Below are 21,349 nucleotides of genomic sequence, written 5' to 3'. Positions count from 1 at the left end.
CAACATGGGTTAAAAGATATCAATCCATGAATCTCATGAATACTAGTCACAATAGCAAATCCCAATGGCATCATTACAACCCTTACTGGTCGTAAGACATCTTGGAAGCTACCTACCGGACACCTCCTTTTCCACTCACACACATCTACTTAAAACCCAAATAAAGATCATACAAAGAAAATGCTCTGCTCCTTGGAACTTGATCAAAGAACCATCTATTCCCCCCAATAATGGGTAACCGCTCTTAACCATGCACTTACCAATATTGCAACGTCCCAAAAATAGTAGTACAATTTTCATTTTTAAAATATTAAATCCGTACAACCATTTACTAAAATTCCAATTAGAGTAAAATGTATTTTTCAAACATGAGAGTAATACAATAACATTCGGTTCAAAAAAGCCATCTTGAGATGTTGTGTAGTCAAGTCGGGCCCTTCCCTTGGAACTGGAAGTACTTAAAAATTGTTTAAACCACAAAAAGTAAGCACAAAGCTTAGTGAGTTCCCCAAAATACCACATACAATACATATCAACGAGAACTCATCATACCAACGGGCCCACCCCACATATCAATGGGCCTAGTCCAACATACAAATGGACCTAGCCCGACATACCAATGGGCGTAACCTAACATGTAAATGGGTCTAGCCCAATGTGTATATAAATGGGCCTAGCCCAACACACAATGCAAGAGTCACAAAGACAGCTAGCATCCTACACAATACAGTATAAGGCTCACCTGACTCACGAAATCAGCTAAACCACAGCTCTATGCTACACGACCGGTCCTACAACCCACCTATCAAAACACATACGGTCCATGCTTAGCCTAAGTCCTGAATCCAACCATCTTGACCAAAAGTCAACCTATGCTAACAATCAAATGGTTAAAGTCAAAGTCGTTGGCCAATAATATCAACCATTGTGCCTGGCTTCGTGATCAACCCTTAGTCACGTCGTGAGAACTCACTCAACCCAATTCCAAATCAACTCGTTCCAACTCATCCAACTCGGTCACAGACAACCCACTTAGCAAGCATCATGATGTGAACCCTCCTTGGTCACGCCGTGAGCATGACAGAATAATATAGTCATAAATGTTTTCATGGTCATGTCGTGACATCCCTTATGTCACGTCGTGACCATAGTCCGAAACAACAATCTAAAGTTTTGAGTCTTTAATCCATTAAGTCTCCAACTCCAAGTTTTCCAGAAGCTTAAGGGACTCTAAAGGTCTATAAATATGTTATGGACATGCATGACCCATGGATGTCCTCTATCCAATCTATGAAGGACCTAGTACATGCAACTTATATATTGGGAGTAAAGATCTATAGAGATAGATCAAAATGTTTAATTAGACATAGACAAAGTACATACTTAGATAAGGTTTTAAAAAGATTCAAAATTCAAGATTCTAAGAAAGCGTATAAACCTATTCAACATGGCACAATATTAAGTAAAGATCAATCACCTAGTACTTATGATCAAATGGAAAGAACGAGTCGATTCTCATATACTTCTGTTATAGGATCGATCATATATTTCATTACAGATACTAGAACAGATATCTCATATGCTTTGAGCATTGTGAGTCGATATCATGTAACACCCATAATTTAGGGCTTGAAATTTAGAGTATAATAATAATAATTATATGCTTAATCGAATAAATAAAATCCTTGAATAGGTAATCGAGCTTCGTACACGTTACCATCTAATAAATAGTTATCATTTGCACGATATGTAAACAAATATTATTAGTGTATAATATTTGTAGAAAACATTGATATAGAATTAACCGTTAAGTGCTAAAATAAACATTAAAAAATAAAAGATTTTTTAGTATAAAAAATCTTAACAAGAGTTGTCGTAGTCGTAATGATGATCATGTCCATATAAAGAACGCTAAAATCTAACTTCGTATGAGAAAGTTATGATTTGTCTAAGTTTTGCATTCAAACGACGACATGCGTCATAAAACGTGAACCAAAGATAGGTTTCTTTTTAGCCTAAGTGATTTAAATGAAACTCAAAGTGATCGTTAATAGAAACACATCAATATAAATAATGCCAAAATATGATTTTGTATGAGGAAGTTATGATTTTTCAAATTTTCGAGTGCGACACAATACAACAGTGTGAGACACAGAAATCGAAATGAAGATTTGTTGACTGTTAGCCGAAACAATCTAAATAAAAGTTGTAGTACCATTTAATATGAAGACATCAATATAAGGAAAGTGTGAAGAAGTTATAAATTTCACATCGTTATTTACAGTCTAAGCGTTCTCGGACCTTAAAACGAAAAATAAAGTGAAATTAGCCAATTTGAAGTCTAAATGAAAGTTGTATTACTCGTCAATAGCTACGTGTGGATACAAAAACCATCAAAAATAGAGTTCATATGTGAACGTTGAGTATTTAAAAAAATCAGGCCAACCAGGGGCTGACATGTGGCACCACAAGAGGGTCATATGTGTCGCCATCTTAAGCAACATGTGGAAGGACACGACGTGCCTAGGCGCGACACACCCCTCCTAATTTTGTATATATAGTGGCGTTTTCTTGTTCATTTGTTGCTCAATTTTCTTCCAATCAGTCCGAAAATCTCTCGAGTTCTCGAAGCCTAACCTTATTAGTTCTTAGTGGTTAGTAGTGAAACTATGGAGTGCTAAAGAGCCCCGATAAATAGAGCTTTCGCTTTCAAAGTTCTACCTACGCAATGTCTGGTTTTTCGTTGAACAACTTGTAAGTTGACTTATGCATACCAGGCTTTATGTGTAATTTATATTTATGTTTGTAAACATTATTATGAATTTATAAATAAGATTTATTAGTAATATCAGTTATTATGTTGATCGATCTACTTATGGGAATGATGACAATGCTAGACCAGTGAGGCATTTCAAGTGGATTTTCCAAACATTATATATTTATATACCAAATGGATCCTACCTCCGATAGGATCTTACCTGGTTGTATCTTGTCAACTATAAGTCAATATTTCGTTTGGGATTAATTATAAATATGATAAAAACATTATAACGAATGAACTTTATAAATACGGACGAAATACTAACGAATAGTCATAATTATATTTAGGTCGTTTTAAAGGGAAATCTGAATTGTCAATCAAAGAGATTACTTTCCTGTGAGTGTTCCACCTATATCAGGTGAATGCATAGTTACTTTCATGAACACAGGAGGAACATTTACATGGAAAAATTCCAAGCATAAGATTATGGTAGAGTAAATGTGTTGGTTAGAGTATATTGCAGTTAGTGAAGTTGTAAAGGAGGCTACATTGTTAAAGACATTCATCGGTGATCGTGGACATGTACCAAGAATCAAAGAATCAATGGATATATTTTGAGATAACGAGGGTGCATTTGCAATGACTAAAGAACTGAACGACTATGGTAACTCAAGACACATACTCAGAAAATACCACTATGTTCAGAAGAGAGTTGAGGATAGAGACATCATTGTCAGTAGAGTATCATATGAGGATAATCCCACTGATCCTTTCACAATTCTGTTATAAACAGACAAACATGAAGGTTGTTGGGTTTAGAGTTTGTAGTATTGCGTCATTGGGATTTTTGTTTATAGTCCATTGTTCTCACGGTTTGGGCCAGTCCAACCATGTTTCATTTATTAGGGTTTGTTTATATTATGCATGCATGCACCATGTATGTAGTAGTAGTAGATCATATCTTTTGTAAATCTAACACACCTCTACAGTAGCAATTCTTCATAGAGTTCTTCTGAGATTGTTAATTATTAATCATTCGACATCAGTTCTGATTGATCTTGTGTTCTTAATTGCTTTGTGTTATTTTGTTACTTGTTAAGTATCTGATCGATCTTAAAAAGTTTTAAAGTCATCAATTGGTATCAGAGCAGGATGATGTGGAATTCATACACATCTCTTCTGTTTGAAGAAAATCTTTAGGGTTTCCGCATTTGTCGAATATGTTGAGCCGTCATCCCTTCATTGACGTTGTTCTTAGATCTCGATTTTTCCCTAATATCATTTTACAAGTCTGATTCTTGACAGGTAAACAAATCAAGTCATCATGTCACACGACGATTCTCAAACCAATCCTATCAACATCTCCAACAACATTGGTTCGACTATGAGGATTCCGATCTTGTATACTCATGAGTACAAAGTTTGGGCTCTTCACTTTGAAGATTATGTTCTTGGCTGAGAGGACAACAAATATTTGTTCTGGGAGGCTATTACAGTGGGTCCTTTCACCCACTCCGAAACCAACAGAACCATCAAGACACAGAAAGAGTACAATCAACTTATGATCGATGTAAAAGATGTTCCTCAAGACGAGAAATACAAACCGATAAGTAATGCGAAAGCAATGAGGATGATCAGATTCTCTTTACAATCTGACACTTTTCGTCTGGTGAGCTCATGCACTACTACAAAGGAGATTTGGGATACGATTTAGGAGTTATATTCCACCGATGCGGACCTCGAGCATTCAATTCAAATTATTCTACTTTTCGAGTTTGGTGACTTCAAGCAAAAGCCAGATGAAAGTCTTATTCAAACATTCGATTGCTATAACCATCTTCTGAGTAAGATGATTAAGCATGGAACCGGCAGAGAGTTAATTGAGCAGAAGGTTACCTTTATGAATGGTCTAAGGCAGAATGGGTGGCTGTGGTTTCAACTGTTAAAGCTCATGAACAGTTTAAGTCCTACTCGTTGGCGAAACTTGTGGGAATTCTCAAGTCACATGAAAGTGTTGTGACAAAGGAAACGAAGTTAGTCTCTGGAATGGGATCCTGGGCTCTTATCTCAAAGGGTAAAAATTTATTTGAAGAAGAAGAAGGAGAGTCAAATCTTTCTGAGTGTGATCTGACAAATGAAGAATATGCATTGATGGTATCAAATCCCAAGCGATTTGCTAGAAAGATGTTCCCCGCCAAGAACCGAAACTGACAGGGAAGCTATAGTTCGGAGAAAGGGAAAGACGAAGTTAAAAGCACTCCTCAGTAAGAAAAAGAGAAGAAGGAGAGAAAACTTGTGGGTGACTCTGGCTATGACTGTAATTACTGCCATGGCAAAAACCATCTAGCGAAGGATATGGATAAAGAAGAAGGAATTAGATTTGGTTAGGGCTAGAGACGAATTGATTTCTTTGCAACGTGACAATTTAGAAATTTTGAAATAAAGGAATATTTTTTTTTTGGTAACTAAACGTCTTTATTCCAACATTACTCAGTTGCATTTAGATTGTGCAATAGGCAATAGAATTCAAAAATGATTTTGCCTTTCCTTGAATTAAAGGAAGACGAAATAGATACAGATTGCTATAATCGTGAATCAATTGTCTCATCTGAAGAAACGTCTGAAGCCTACAAAATTGGACTGGAAAAAATTGAGTCATTTATTAAGTCCAAGGACCACAAGGACATGATCAAAAATTTACTGGATGAAAATGATAAATTGAAGATAAAGATCGAAATTGTACAGAAATTTGACTCATCGAGTTCTAAGTTGAGTTCAGAAAACAAGATTAATGCTGAAAATACATCTGAATTTTATGAGGACAGTGACATGAGTGAAATATCTGTAGAGGATGAGGTTGACTGTTCTGAATTTGTTAAAACCGAACTTGAACCAAAAGTCCTTATATCCGAAAATTCTGTTGAGTTCGCTCGCTTGTTTAAAGAAAAGGTTAAAGTCCTGAAAGAAAAGGCTGTTGTATACCAAAAGGTACAAACAATACCAAATCAGGTGTACACTACTGCAGGAATAACTAAGGAACATACAGTTGAATCAACAACTGTAGTAGATGAAGATAATGTTGATGGGTGTGACAATCATTTTTGGTCAGCCCTAATCGACAATGTCGATGAAATGAAAGGCTTGTCTGAACGAACCTCATGGAGAGTCAAAACAGATACGTTGCTGAACCACTAAATAAACCTTCAAAGTTTGATAAAGCCAGCACAAGTGGTACCAAGGACGTTCAACATGAATCTTCAAAAGGTTCAAGCGAACCTAATTCTATGAGAAATGAACCTCATACCAAGAAGACGAAACTGAATGTGAATATTCACAAATCTTCCAAACAACTTGCAGAGCAGAATCGTCAAAGAAACAAGAGATATCAGAAGAATCTCAATGAAAGGAAGCAGTTTTGGCAATCCCAGAATTCCAACTATGTACGAAAAGAAAAAGCTTCTAATCAAGAGACGAAACCCGAACAGTGTTCACACTGTCATTCCTGTGCTTCACAGAAACAAAAGGGTAGTTTCGCTTGCAGGCAATCTATTCCTAAAAGATTTTCTGAGAATTCGAATAATCCTAAATCCAAACCAATGAAAACTCCTATCAAGGATGTTAAAGGGGAAGGAAACCTCATCTCAGACTCTGAAATATTGGAAGAAGAAGACGACTACTAACCCTAGGAAAGAGAAGAAAGAGTTTGTTAAGAATAAAAATTAAGAAAAACAAACCGATTCAAACAAATCGAATAACAAAATCAAAGTCTTCACCATCAAAAAGAAAGACCAAAACACTTTGATAAAACGAACGTTTATGCTTGATCTTTCTATCTCTTTTCCATGCTCTGTAAAAGGCTCACAAGGACCCAAACAACTTTGGGTTCCTAAATCTGCTTAATTTTTGCAGGTTATACGTGACGAGTAATTTGACGACGAATGGTATATTGATAGTGGCTACTCGCGTCACATGACAGGGAGAAAGGAAGAACTAAGGGAGTTTCGGGCTCTCAAAGATGGTGGATGTGTCAAGTATGGAAACAACTCTTATGGCAAAATAAAAGGCTATGGAATGATCACAAATGGGGATTTATCAATTTGTAAAGTTACCTATGTGGAAGGATTTCAACACAACCTAATCTGTGTTTCACAATTGGTTGTGGGTACTGGACTGAAGGTTTCGTTTGATGATGAAGGATCAGAGATCATAGAGAAGAAAACGAAAACGGTTCTATTGAAGTCACAACGAAAATGAGAGATGTATCCGTTAAATCTAAATCCGATACGAGGGAAACCTGATGTCTGCTTGCTAACAAAGGCTCATTCTGACCACAGCTGGTTATGGCACAAAAGACTCTCACACCTTAACTTTAAAGATATCAACAAGCTCGTTCTTGTTGATCATGTGCGAGGTCTTCCCCTCTTAAAATTTGATAAGGAGCATCTATGTGCTGCATGTGAAATAGGAAAGCAAAGCAGGAAGAGTCATCCCACTCTTGTGAACACAAAAATCATTGAATCTTTTGAACGGCTACACATCGATCTCTGTGGACCTTCGGCTATTGAGAGTATCGGTGGTAGTAATTACATCCTCGATATTGTCGATGGTTTTTCATGATTCACTTGGGTATATTTTCTTAAACAAAAATTATAAGCGCCCCCTAAACTCAAGATCTTCATAAAACAAGTAGAGCTTCAACTAAGAAAGGTGGTCAGAAATATAAGAAGCGACAATGGGTTGGAATTCAAGAACCAAGATTTCGAAGAATTTCTAGCCGAAAAGGGAGTCACACACAACTTCTCTACTCCTTATACTCCACAACAGAATAGGGTAGTAGAAAGGCGAAATCTTTCGCCGTGTGAGGCTGATCGGACCTTGCTTAGCTTCGCTTCTCTTCCTCTGTATTTCTGAGCCGATGCTGTTGTTGTTGCTTGCTATACTCAGAACCGATCCTTTCTCAATAAGCGATTTTCTATTACTCCATATGAAATTCTTAATAATCGCAAACCTAATGTCAAGTTTTTTCATGTCTTTGGTTCCAAATGTTTCATCTTCAATTCCATAGAGAACCGAAATAAGTTTGATGTGAAAGCTGACGAAGGGATTTTCTTGGGGTACATCTAACCTCCAAGGCATATAGGGTTCTCAACAAAAGATCGAAGAAGATAGAAGAAACATATTACGTAACGTTTGATGACACTTACACGAAGAAAATTCAATCAAGAGAAAATCCAATGGAGGAAATCTTTCCTAAGACAGGTCAAGTCACCATACCGGTATCCAATCTGTTTGAAGATGTGACATCCCCTAATTTCTCGGCCGAAAAAGACCAATTTAATTTATGCTTTTTAAAATAAAATAAGAGAAATCCTTTTAAAAGATGTTGCGGAATTAGTCCCCAAAAAAAAACATGATAAAAGTTTAGCAAAACCTTTCTTTAAGAAATGTGTAGTTTCATTTCATATCAAAACCTCAGGATGTCATGTTCCGATACAGACCAAAAGCATAAACAAGACATTATAAGCCTTTCAATAGTTATTTACAACTACTGGCCTATAATCCAAAAATCTCTCATCGTCCTCCGATTATGCTCGGGGTCCACTACCTGTAACATAAAAAGCTGAGTGGGTCAGGCTTGGGTGCCTAGTGAGCATATAGGGTTTTCAACCCACAGTAATAATAAACTTATTGAGTTCACCAATCAACAATAACCCTGATTACCCGTTCCCGTTATCCTCACTTTACGTCCCTAATCACTTATCACAAGGGACCTAGCCTAAAGAATATTATCGGGATGGACACTACTGCTAAGGGGTTTCCTCAGCCATACATGTCCTAAAGGCAACCATGAGGGGGATGGAGTACAGCGAATGAACACTCTTAGTTCATTACACCTACAAGTTGCGGGCCTGCCAGTGTTCCACTGGACTGTCTAGAAAGTCCGTGGTCGTCATCCAAACTCCGCTAGATGACTGGATCTCAAATCACATCGAGGCCTCTCATCACTTTTATTTTATCACACATCACTATCTACCCATGTTTTACCTAACATATTTGTAGATAAAAACACATATACAATTTAAAACTTGTATAAAACGTCAATTCAACAGTCACCTCAGTCAAACAATTAATATAATTACACATAGCACGTATTTCATATAAAATACTTCATATCTAGGTGTAAGATGAAGGTGACTATACACTCACTTGATTTGATGATAATCGGGCAACAATTCATTTCCTAAAACGATCGTTTCTAATAAAACCGAGAGTTTTATTAAGAAACAGGGCTCTGCAAAGGCCGGGCTTTGAAACCGAAAAGATAAATTTTCCAGGCTTTTCGGACACTTCGTGGAGTATTCCGGGAGTTATAATCGATATCGCGGCTTTGGGGGATGTTAAGATGAAAGAAATACGGGTTTAGGGGCTAAAAGTGACAAGTTTCCAAAATATACCCGGGAGGTCTCGCACCCTTCTATTTATAGGGGCGAGGCTTCTGATCCAAGGGCTAGAAAGAAGCCACACATCGTAGATCCGAAGGGCTCGCAGCACCTGCTCGCACGTGGGCTCGCACATGGCTGCGCATGCGAAGGGCTCGCTGACAGCTCCTGATTGGACCGAGGTCTAGTCCGAAGTAAGGGGTCCGTGGCACCATGCCAAGCTCGAATGCACGAGGGAAGGGGCATGCGTCGCAGCTTCATTAGACCACTTCGGATAAGCTCTTCGGTTCAGATGACTCATCAAGACACACGTTGGATGCGAGGCGAGGAAACGTGGCCGAAGTCCACGTGTGCGAAATTCCTCGGTTTTGGGAATTTTTCTCGTTTTTTCGCGCCAAAACTTCTAAAATCCATAACTTTCGCATACGAGCTCCGTTTTTGACGTTCTTTATATGCACGCGTAGGTAAAATTACGCTCTACAACTTTCGTTTAGACTTCGTCGGCTAATTTTGAGTTTAATTTTTATATTATTATTTTTAACAGACAGGAAGGAAATCCGTTAAAAATTCATAACTTCTTCATCCGACGTCCATTTTTGTCAGACTTTTTACCATTGTGCTACTAATGACGAGACCTTCAATTCTCGTTTAGGTCGTGTTGGCTAAAAATCACTCGATCTAAACTTCGAGTTTTTTAGATGTCTACTACCAAGCTGAAACTTCGAAAAATCATAACTTCCTCATACGAAGCTAGATTTGGGCGTTCTTTTTATCGAACTTCTCGGTTTAACGAATACTAAGACTTTCATTTAGATCACTAAGGCTAAAAAGCAGTTTATCAAAAACTCACCTTTTACGACATTCAGCACCGTGCCGGTTTTGTCGTGAAACTTCGACAGGTCATAACTTCTTCGTTATAACTCAGATTTTGGTATTCTTTATATCCCTGAAATCCTTGTTTCGACCACTAAAACTTTGTGTAAAGATATCGGGCTTATCTCACACTTTAATTTTGACACTTATTTTTATTCTTAATTAATTAAACCCTAATAATTTAGCATAAAACACATAGTTCACATAATATTCACATAATTCCTTTTCATTTCTTTAAAATGATTTACAAAGGTTAACCTAGACTATAATGTCAATATTAATTCCTAGCCTAGAAACACGGGCATTATAATTCTCTCCCCCTTAGGATGATTCCGTCCCCGGAATCACATATCACCAAAGAACTGCGGGTAGCGACTCATCATGTCACTCTCTGTTTCCTAGGTGAGATTTGGTCCATTCGTATGTTTCCAGCGCACAAGCACTAAATCAACCATCTTGCATCGCAACTTCATAGTCTTACGGTCAACGATTGCCTCAGGTTCTTCAATCAACCTCTTGTTTTCATCCAACCTTAACTCAGAAATCGGAATTATGTCGGGCACATCTCCCGTGAACTTTCTCAAATAACACACATGAAAGGTGTTATGAATTCCCTCCAGTAAACCTTGGACTCAATTTTCCCCTTTTACCAAATCTTATAAGTCCCTTCCACGACGAGACTTTAAGTAAAACCGAATCTCCAACTTCAAAGGTTATCGGTTGTCTTTTCTTGTCAGCATAACTCTTTTGTCTATCTTGAGCAACTAACATCCTTTCCCTTATCACTTTCAACTTTTCAGCAGTCTGATGGACTATTTCAGGTCCCATAAACTGCTTTTCCCGAGCTTCCAGCCAACATGACGGCGTTCGACACTTTTCTCCATACAAAGCATGATAAGGTGCCATCTTGATACTTGAGTGGAAACTATTATTATAGGAGAATTCTACTAGAGGTAAGTGTTCATCCCAGTTACCTTGAAATTCTATGGTACATGCTCTTAGCATATCCTCCAATGTTTGAATCGTTCGTTCGCTCTGACCATCGGTTTACGGATGGTAAGCTGTACTCAAACACAACTTGGTACCCAATTCCTCTTGTAGACTCCTCCAAAACCTTGAGGTAAAACGTCTGTCACGATCGGATATAATCGTTAGCGGAACACCGTGAAGCCTCACAATTTCCTTCACATAAAAATTTGCAAGTTTATCCATAGACCATTTCTCTTTGGCTGCTATGAAATGCGCACTCTTAGTGAAGCGATCAACGACCACCCAAATCATGTCGTGACCGTTCCTTGTTCTTGGCAGTTTAGTCACAAAATCCATGGTGATGTCTTCCCATTTACCCATGAGTATGGGTAAAGGTTCTAAACTCCCATATGGTTTCTGATGTTGTGCCTTAACCTTAGCACAAGTTACACACTCGGCCACATACTTAGCAACATCGAGCTTCATCGTCAGCCACCAATAATAGGGCTTTAGATCCCTATACATTTTTGTACTGCCGGGATGAATCGAGTACATGGTCTTGTTAGCTTCTTCCATCAGAAGATCTCTTACTCCCGTTTTAGGTACCCAAATCCTATCTTGGAATACCTTCAACCCTTGGTTGTTTGTACCGAATACTAACGTTTTTACCAAACGTTCTTCCTTTTGGTCATTTTTCTCTAAAGCTTCCTCTTGATATTTCTTTATGCTTTCCATAATTGTCGAGACAACTTCAATTCTCAACGCTCTTGGCCTTTTCTTCTCAAGGTTTACCTTCCGACTGAGAGCATCAGCAACAACATTTGCTTTACCATGGTGGTAAAGTATCTCACAGTCGTAGTCCTTGAGTAACTCTAGTCAGCGTTGTTGCCTCATGTTCAATTCCTTCTGATTAAAGAGATATTGGAGACTCTTATGATCGGTGAAAAGTTTGCATTTAGTACCATAAAGATAATGCCTCCATATCTTTAAGGAAAATACTATCGCTTCCAACTCCAAATCGAGAGTGGGGTAGGTCTTTTCATGCTCCTTCAGTTGCCTCGATGCATACACGATCACTTTATCCCTTTGGGTCAGAACACAACCTAACCCAATTCCATATGCATCGCTATAAACTACGAAGTCAATAACTCCTTCAGGCAATGAAAGTATCGGTGCTTCACACAATCTCTTCTTCAACTTCTCAAAGGCTTCCTTATGCTTCTCATTCCAAGCATAAGTAGCTCCTTTGTGGGTCAAAGCTGTTAATGGAGTAGCAATCGAAGAAAAGCCTTGGATAAATCTTCGGTAATATCCAACTAACCCTAAAACGCTTCGCATCTCCGTAGGACTTTTTGGTTGTTCTCATTTCATCACAGCTTCAATCTATACTGGGTCAACCATTATTCCTTCTTGGTTAACCACACGACCTAAAAATTGGACTTCTTGAATCCAAAATTCACATTTGGAGAACTTTGCATACAACTTCTCCTTTTTCAGGACTTCTAGCACTTCACGCAGATGCTTTTCATGCTCCTGCTTTCTTTTCGAATAAATCAATATATCATCTATGAATACTATCACGGATTTATCTAGGAATGGTTTACAAACCCTATTCATCAAATCCATGAAAGATGCTGGGGCATTGGTTAGTCCGAATAACATAACTAAAAATTCATAGTGTCCATATCTTGTTCTAAACACAGTCTTTTCGATATCCTGCTCTCTCACCTTTAGTTGATGCTATCCCGACCTAAGATCGATCTTCGAGAAATAGCTCGAACCCTGTAATTGGTCGAACATGTCATCAATCCTCGACAACGGGTACTTGTTCTTTATCGTCGCTTTGTTCAGATCTCTATAATCAATGCACATTCTCATGCTCCCGTCTTTCTTCTTTACAAATAACATAGGGGCTCCCCATGGCGATGAACTAGGTCGAACGAAACCGTTGTCCAATAATTCCTGAAGTTGTGTCATAAGTTCTTTCATCTCTATTGGTGCTAATTGATATGGTGCTTTTGCTATCGGTGTCATTCCTGGTAACAAGTCGATACAAAATTCTACTTGTCGATCAGGGGGCAATCCGGGAAGATCTTCGGGAAAGACTTCCGGATAATCACACACTACCGGAATATTCTGTACCTCCTTCTTTTCCTTCTTAGCATCGATCACGAATGCTAAATATGATGTACATCCCTTGGCCAAACACTTTTTGGCTTTCATTAGGGAAATGATTCTAGAATTTACTCTGCGTTTGTCTCCATACACCATAAACGACTCTTTCCCTGGCAGGTTTACTTTTACTATCTTCTTCCTACACAATATTTCGGCATCTTTGGCACTAAGCCAATCCATTCCTAAAACTATGTTGAATCCATTTAACTCGATAGGCAATAATTCCTCGTGGAACTTATTCCCATCCAAGTCAATGAGGATGTTTTTCATACGATGGCTAACAGGTACAAACTTGCCACTAGCAATCTTGACTAATAAAGCATTAACTAGTCTATCTGCAGGCAAAGCTAGTTTTCTACCAAATTTATGCGATATAAAGTAGTAATTGGCTCCAGAATCAAACAAAATTTGGGCAGGCAATTCGTTTACGAGAAAGGTACCTGAAGCGACATCGACTTCTTCTTTTGCAGCTTCAAGTGTCATCTGAAAGGCTCTCGCCTTCGGCTTTGGTGGTAGGTTGGGCTTTGCTGCATCCTTCCTCTTTGGACAGTCTTTAAAAACATGCCCTACTTCATGGCACTCAAAACATACCCTCTTGTCGGACGCACACACGTTGGCATAATGCCCAGTCTTTCCATATTTGAAGCAAGTCACCTCCTCACTACATTTCCCAGAGTGCTTTTCCTTGCACTTCTCACACCATAACACTTCACCTCCTCCTCCTCCAAATTTCTTGGACTTAGAAAATTTTCTTTTCTTGTTGGAACCTGAAGTTCCTTTAAATTTTCTCTTTTCACCAACTTCTGCCCTTTCTAGACCCTTCTCTCTGATATGAACCTCAACATTCTTAGCAGCCCAGATGGCGGCTTTCAAAGTGGTTGCTTGCTTAACCATCGGACCAAAGTCCGCTGGTAATCCGAGGGCAAACTTGTTGGCCTTAGAGAGTTCAGTTGGAACTAGATGAGGAACAAGCTTCATATTTTCCATAAAACTAGCAGCGTATTCAGCAACGCTCATCTTTTCCTTCTTTAAATTCTGGAACTCATTATTAATTTCCAGAAGATCCTGCTCTGAGTAGTACTGCAATTTCAATTGCACCACAAAATCTTCCCAAGACATCTTACTAGCTTCTACCTTGGGCATTGAATCAGCTAGTAACTTCCACCAGCTCAACACACCAGACTTTAACAGAGGAATTACAAGTGCGGTCTTTTGTTTGTTGCTGCACTCACAACTTTCAAACATCGTCTCCATTTCGGAGATCCAATTCATGACTTCCACCGGTGTCGGACTTCCAGATAGACACGGCGGTTTAGATGCCATAAAATCTTTGTATTTGCATCTGCGTCCATCAACTCCTCCATCCTGGTTGTTTTGTCTAACTATTGGTGGGTTGGCTTGACCAAGAGTCCCACTGTAGTTCCCTCCTACTGATTGCCCTTCATTCAATACGGGTTGTTCAACAGGTATCGTAGTCTCTTCCCTATGCTGTTGTAGTAATCGCCTTGTCTCCTCCATTTGGCGACCTAACATCATCTGGATCATTGCTTGTACTCCAGCCATCGTCATTGGCTCAAGTGCAGATCCTACAATAGGTACTTGCTTAACTACTTGAGGCTGAGGCTGTTGATCCCTGTTTCCGTTTGCATTTGTAATTCCACTACGAGTTCTTGCCATTACAATCTATATACCAAATAAGGCAAATTTAGGTCTTTATCCTTGTTAGACATATTAATTCCCTTATCACTCCGAAACGTTTACATGTTAGTTCTAATCTCGTAATCATACACTTAGAATCCTACACACATAAGGTTTCCTAATCCGGTCGGCAACAGACCATAGATCCGAACAAATAATTGCACACATAGCAAACACATAACATTTAGCACACAAGGGCATTTTAGGCATCTTTCCTAAAATAAACTAATGCTCGTGTCTAAAATATGGTAGACACTCATCTCACAATCATCACTTAGCATTGTAAGTTTAAGTCTAGAAATCCTACAATTTTTTAGTTCGCTTAAGCTAATGCTCTGATACCAACTGTGACATCCCCTAATTTCTCGGCCAGAAAAGACCGATTTAATTTATGCTTTTTAAAATAAAATAAGAGAAATCCTTTTAAAAGATGTTGCGGAATTAGTCCCCAAACCAAAACATGATAAAAGTTTAGCAAAACCTTTCTTTAAGAAATGTACAGTTTCATTTCATATCAAAACCTCGGGATGTCATGTTCCAATACAGACCAAAAGCATAAACAAGACATTATAAGCCTTTCAACAGTTATTTACAACTACTGGCCTATAATCCAAAAATCTCTCATCGTCCTCCGATTATGCTCGGGGTCGACTACCTGTAACATAAAAAGCTGAGTGGGTCAGGCTTGGGAGCCTGGTGAGCATATAGGGTTTTCAACCCACGGTAATAATAAACTTATTAAGTTCACAAATCAACAATAACCCTGATTACCCGTTCCCGTTATCCTCACTTTACGTCCCTAAACACTTATCACAAGGGACCTTGCCTAAAGAATATTATCGGGATGGACACTACTGCTAAGGGGTTTCCTATGCCATAGATGTCCTAGAGGCAACCATGAGGGGGATGGAGTACAACGAATGAACACTCTTAGTTAATTACACCTACATGTTGCGGGCCTGCTAGCGTTCCACTGGACTGTCTAGAAAGTCCGTGATCGTCATCCAAACTTCGCTAGATGATTGGATCTCAAATCACATCGAGGCCTCTCATCACTTTTATTTTATCACACATCACTATCTACCCATGTTTTACCCAACATATTTGTAGATAAAAATACATATACAGTTTAAAACTTGTATAAAACGTCAATTCAATAGTCACCTCAGTCAAACAAATAATATAATTACACGTAGCACATATTTCATATAAAATACTTCATATCTAGGTGTAAGATGAAGGTGACTATACACTCACTTGATTTGATGATAATCGGGCAGCAATTCGTTTCCTAAAACGATCGTTTCTAATAAAACCAGGAGTTTTATTAAGAAACCGTGCTCTGCAAAGGTCGGGTTTTGAAACCGAAAAGATAAATTTTCTGGGCTTTTCGGGCACTTCGTGGCGTATTCCGGGGGTTATAATCGATACCGGGGCTTTGGGGGATGTTAAGATGAAAGAAATATGGGTTTAGGGGCTAAAAGTGACAAGTTTCCAAAATATACCTGGGAGGTCTCGCACCCTTCTATTTATAGGGGCGAGGCTTCTAATCCAAGGGCTAGAAAGAAGCCACGCGTCGCAGATCCGAAGGGCTCGCAGCACCTGCATGCACGTGGGCTCGCACATGGCTGCGCATGTGAAGGGCTCGTTGGCAGCTCCTGATTGGACCGTGGTCTAGTCCGACGTAGGGGGGTCCGTGGCACCATGCCAAGCTCGGATGCACGAGGGAAGGGGCACACGTCGCAGCTTCATTGGACCACTTCAAATAAGCTCTCCGGTTCGGGTGACTCAGCAAGACACGTGTCGGATGCGAGGCGAGGACATGTGGCCGAAGTCCATGTGTGCGAAATTCCTCGGTTTTGGGGATTTTTCTCGTTTTTCGCGCCAAAACTTATAAAATCCATAACTTTCGCATACGAGCTCCGTTTTTGACGTTCTTTATATGCACGCGTAGGTAAAATTACGCTCTACAACTTTCATTTAGACTTCGTCGGCTAATTTTGAGTTTAATTTTTATATTATTATTTTTAACAGACAGGAAGGAAATCCGTTAAAAATTCATAACTTCTTCATCCGACGTCCGTTTTTGTCAGACTTTTTACCGTTGTGCTACTAATGACGAGACCTTCAATTCTCGTTTCGGTCATGTCGGCTAAAAATCATTCGATCTAAACTTCGAGTTTTTTAGATGTCTACTGCCAAGCTGAAACTTCGAAAAATCATAACTTCCTCATACGAAGTTAGATTTGGGCGTTCTTTTTATCTAACTTCTCGGTTTAACGAATACTACGACTTTTGTTTAGATCACTAAGGCTAAAAAGTAGTTTATCAAAAACTCACTTTTTACGACATTCAGCACCGTGCCGGTTTTGTCGCGAAACTTCGACAGGTAATAACTTCTTCGTCATAACTCGGATTTTGGTATTCTTTGTATCCCCGAAATCCTTGTTTCGACCACTACAACTTTGTGTAAAGATATTGGGATTATCTCACACTTTATTTTTGACGCTTATTTTTATTCTTAATTAATTAAACCCTAATAATTAAGCATAAAACACATAATTCACATAATATTCACATAATTCCTTTTCATTTCTTCAAAATGAGTTACAAAGGTTAACCTAGACTATAATGTCAATATTAATGCCTAGACTAGAAACACGGGCATTACAGAAGAGTACATGATGCTCTTTGATGAACCGAAAAAGCCATCAACTCCGAAGCAAAGGCAGCCGATAACAAAATTGATAATCTTAAGAAGATAATCGATGACGCTGCAAAAGAAATGGAAAGCAAACCTTCAAGTTCAAGCGAACCTCCAAAAGAAAGCACTCCATTGCAGGGGGAGGGTTCGTCTTTAGCAGATGAATCCACTTCGCCTTTCGAGGGGGAGAACTGTAACGCCTGTAGATCAGGGATAGTCAATTTAGAGATGATAAGCGTCAAAAATGACTTTTTGATGGAGGATTATTTAGAAGGAGTACTCTTAACTAAGTTTTAGTATATGTTACAAGGATTCCGTACATATAAAGAGCGCCAAAATCCGAGTTATAACGAAGAAGTTATGACCTGTCGAAGTTTCGCGACAGAACCGACACGACGCTGAATACTACTTCCAGATCTACCGAAGAATACTACTTCTACAAGCTGTAGTGCTGTCCGATCATCTTCTGATCAAGTGAGTGTGTGGTTACTTTCTTCTAACACATAAATATAAAGTATTAGCTATAAAATACGTGCTATGTGTTATATATTATTTTTCTATTTGAGATGGGCTTGGAATTGATGTTTTTATATGGGTGGTAAATGATTTAAACTGTGTTTGTATTTATATCTACAAAAATGTTGGGTAGAACATGGGTAGATGGAACAGTTGGTGACGATGCGACTTCGTACCTATTGAGTATGCCTTGGTGACGATGTGACTTCGTGCCTGTTGAGTAAACCCTGGCGACTATGTGACTTAGTGCCTATTGAGTAAGCCTTGGTGACGATGCGACTTCGTGCCTATTTGATTAACCTTGGTGACGATGTGACTTCGTGCCTGTTGTGTAAACCCTGGTGACTATGTGACGTAGTGCCTATTGTGTAAACCTTGGTGACTATGAGACGTAGTGCCTATTGTATGAACCCTGGTGACTATGCGAAGTAGTGCCTGTTGTATAAATTGTGGTAGCAAATGGACTTTGTGCCAGTTCCTTACGTAAATCATTAGGAATGAATGAATGAAGGATAGTTGGTTCTTAGGGTAAAACCTTGAGAAAATAAAGGAGATATGGGGATGGGTATTTGGGTTGATTGTTTGATAATTGAATATAATAAATGTATTATTGTGGGTTGAAAACCCTATATGCTCACCAGGCTCCCAATCCTGATCCACTAAGTTTTCATTGCATTACAGGTTATGACACAAGGGTATAAGTTGGTGGACTTGACGAGAGATTTTGGATTATAGATCAGTAGTTATAAATAACTGTTGTAAGGTCTATTTTATATTGTTTATGCTTTTGGTCTGTATCGTAACATGACATCCCGAGATTTTGTTATTTAATGAAAATACATTTCTTTAAGAAATGCTTTGATAAATTTTATTTTATCATATTTTATTTTGGGAACAAATTTCGCAACTCTTTTAAATCAAAGGATTACTCTGATTTTATAGAACTAAGCATAAACAAATCTGTCTTTTCTGGCCGTGAAATCGGGGACGTCACAAGAACCCATCTCCAACCATGACCAACAATAGTCCATTCGAGGGGGAGCCTTCTGAACCTATTACTAAAACCATGTTATCATTCTAGGGAGAGAATGGTAGTACGAATGTGAATAACACGAATTCCGATGACAATCAATCAGAGTTTGAAGAAGAAGTGAATGTCGAACTGGATCCTGCCTACGATCCAAATTACCCTCCACTTACTAAATGGACAATAGATCATCCGAAATCACAAGTGATTGGTGAATTATCTGTGGGAGTCCTTACACACTCTCAAGTTAAAGCGAAGCGAACTGCTTTATTCCCTCAAGTGGAATACTGCATGTTTAATTCGTTTGTCTCCAAGATAGAATCAAAAATAGTTTTACACTGCACTTGATCATTCTGATTGGGTTCAGGCCATGCAAGACGAACTTAATGAGTTCGAACGAAACAAGGTTTGGATATTGGTTCCCATACCACTTGATGCGTCTGTGGTAAGTTTAAAATGGGTGTTTTGTAACAAGATGGATAAAGAAGGCAATGTCATAAGGAACAAAGCGATACTTGTGGTGAAAGGATATTGTTAGAAAGAAGGGATCAATTATGAAGAAACCTTCGCTCCAGTAGCAAGGTTAGAATCAGTACGGATCTTTCTGGCATACACTGCACATAAGAATTTTAGAGGTTTTTCAAATGGATGTCAAGTGTGCTTTCCTAAATGGGGAGCTGGAAGAAACCGTATATGTTGAACAACTACCGGGCTTCGTGAATGAGAAATATCCTGATCATTGTTACATTGTGGACAAGGAGTTTTACAGTCTAAAGCAAGCTCCTAGAGCCTGGTATGAAACCTTAACTCGCTTTCTCAAAATGTCTAAATTCAAACCAGGTTCGGTTGACCCAACCCTCTTTCCCAAGAAAGAAAGTGACCACCTTATGATAGTCCAAATTTACATCGATGACATCATCTTCGCTTACACGAATCCCAGCTTAACAGCTAATTTCCAAAAATTGATGGAGACTAAATTTGAGATGAGCTCAATGGGTCCAATTAACTTTTTCCTTAGCCTGAACATAAGACAGGGACCAAAAAGTATCTTTATCAATCAGGAAGCGTACACAAAGACTTTGTTGGACAAATTTGGCATGACAGGAGAATCAAAAGTGAAGGTTCCTATGGCATTCGGAACGAAGCTAACTCCATCTCTGGAAAAACCCACTGCTGATATGACTCTCTATCGTCAAATGATAGGGTCACTAATGTATCTTACAGCTAGTAGACCAGATATCATGTTTTCTGTTTGCTATTATGCCAGATTCCAAGCCAATCCACGTGAACCTCACATGGTGGCTATTAAGAACATCCACAGATACTTGAAGCGAACCTCGTCTCTCGAAATCTGGTATCCAGCTAAATCAGGCTTCTTTGTTCAAGCGTTCTCCGATGCCGATCTTGGAGGATGTGGTCTAGACCGAAAGAGCACAATTGGAGGTTGTCAATTTCTTGATGGTAAACTCGTCAGCTGGCACTCCAAGAAAAAACGTGTGTATCCCTATCCACTGTCGAAGCTGAATATATAGCCGCAACATCTTGTACCTCACAGGTCGTCTGGATACAAAGCCAACTAAAAGATTATGGCCTAAATATGAAGAAGATTCCTCTTTACCGTGACTCAGAAAGCGCAATCCGCATTTGTCACAACCCAATGCAGCATTCCAAGACAAAACATATTGCATTGCGATATCACTTTATCAAGGATCATGTAGAAGATGGCAATGTTGAAGTTCACTTTGTTCGATCCGCTGATCAATTGGCTGACATTTTCACGAAAGCCTTGCCTGAAGCAACCTTTAATAGAATACTCCAAGGCTTGGGAATGATGGAAGCTGAATCTGTACCGAAACCATCTTCGCTTCCTTAAGTACACCCTTCGCTTTTGTCTCTTAAATTTTCAACAAGCGAAATAGGGCGAACGCTCGGTCTTTTCGGTTCCGATTTTTTCAAGCACCGAACTATACCGAACGCTCGATATATTTCGCTTCATCCATCAAAGGCAAATTCTCAGTTGAAACTTGATGTATACTTTTTGTATATTTTTCATTTATGTTTTTATTTCTTTTTCAGAATATTTAAAATTACAAAAATATTTTTCCTTTTTGTTTTTATTTCATTTTCATAAAATTTAAAATTACAAAAATATTTTTCCTTTCTGTTTTTATTTATTTTTTAGAAAA

Source organism: Lactuca serriola, chromosome 3, assembly GCF_051521515.1.
Source record: "Lactuca serriola cultivar US96UC23 chromosome 3, Lser_US96UC23_V15, whole genome shotgun sequence".
NCBI lineage: Eukaryota > Viridiplantae > Streptophyta > Magnoliopsida > Asterales > Asteraceae > Lactuca > Lactuca serriola.
Note: the sequence above shows the minus strand (reverse complement) of the source record.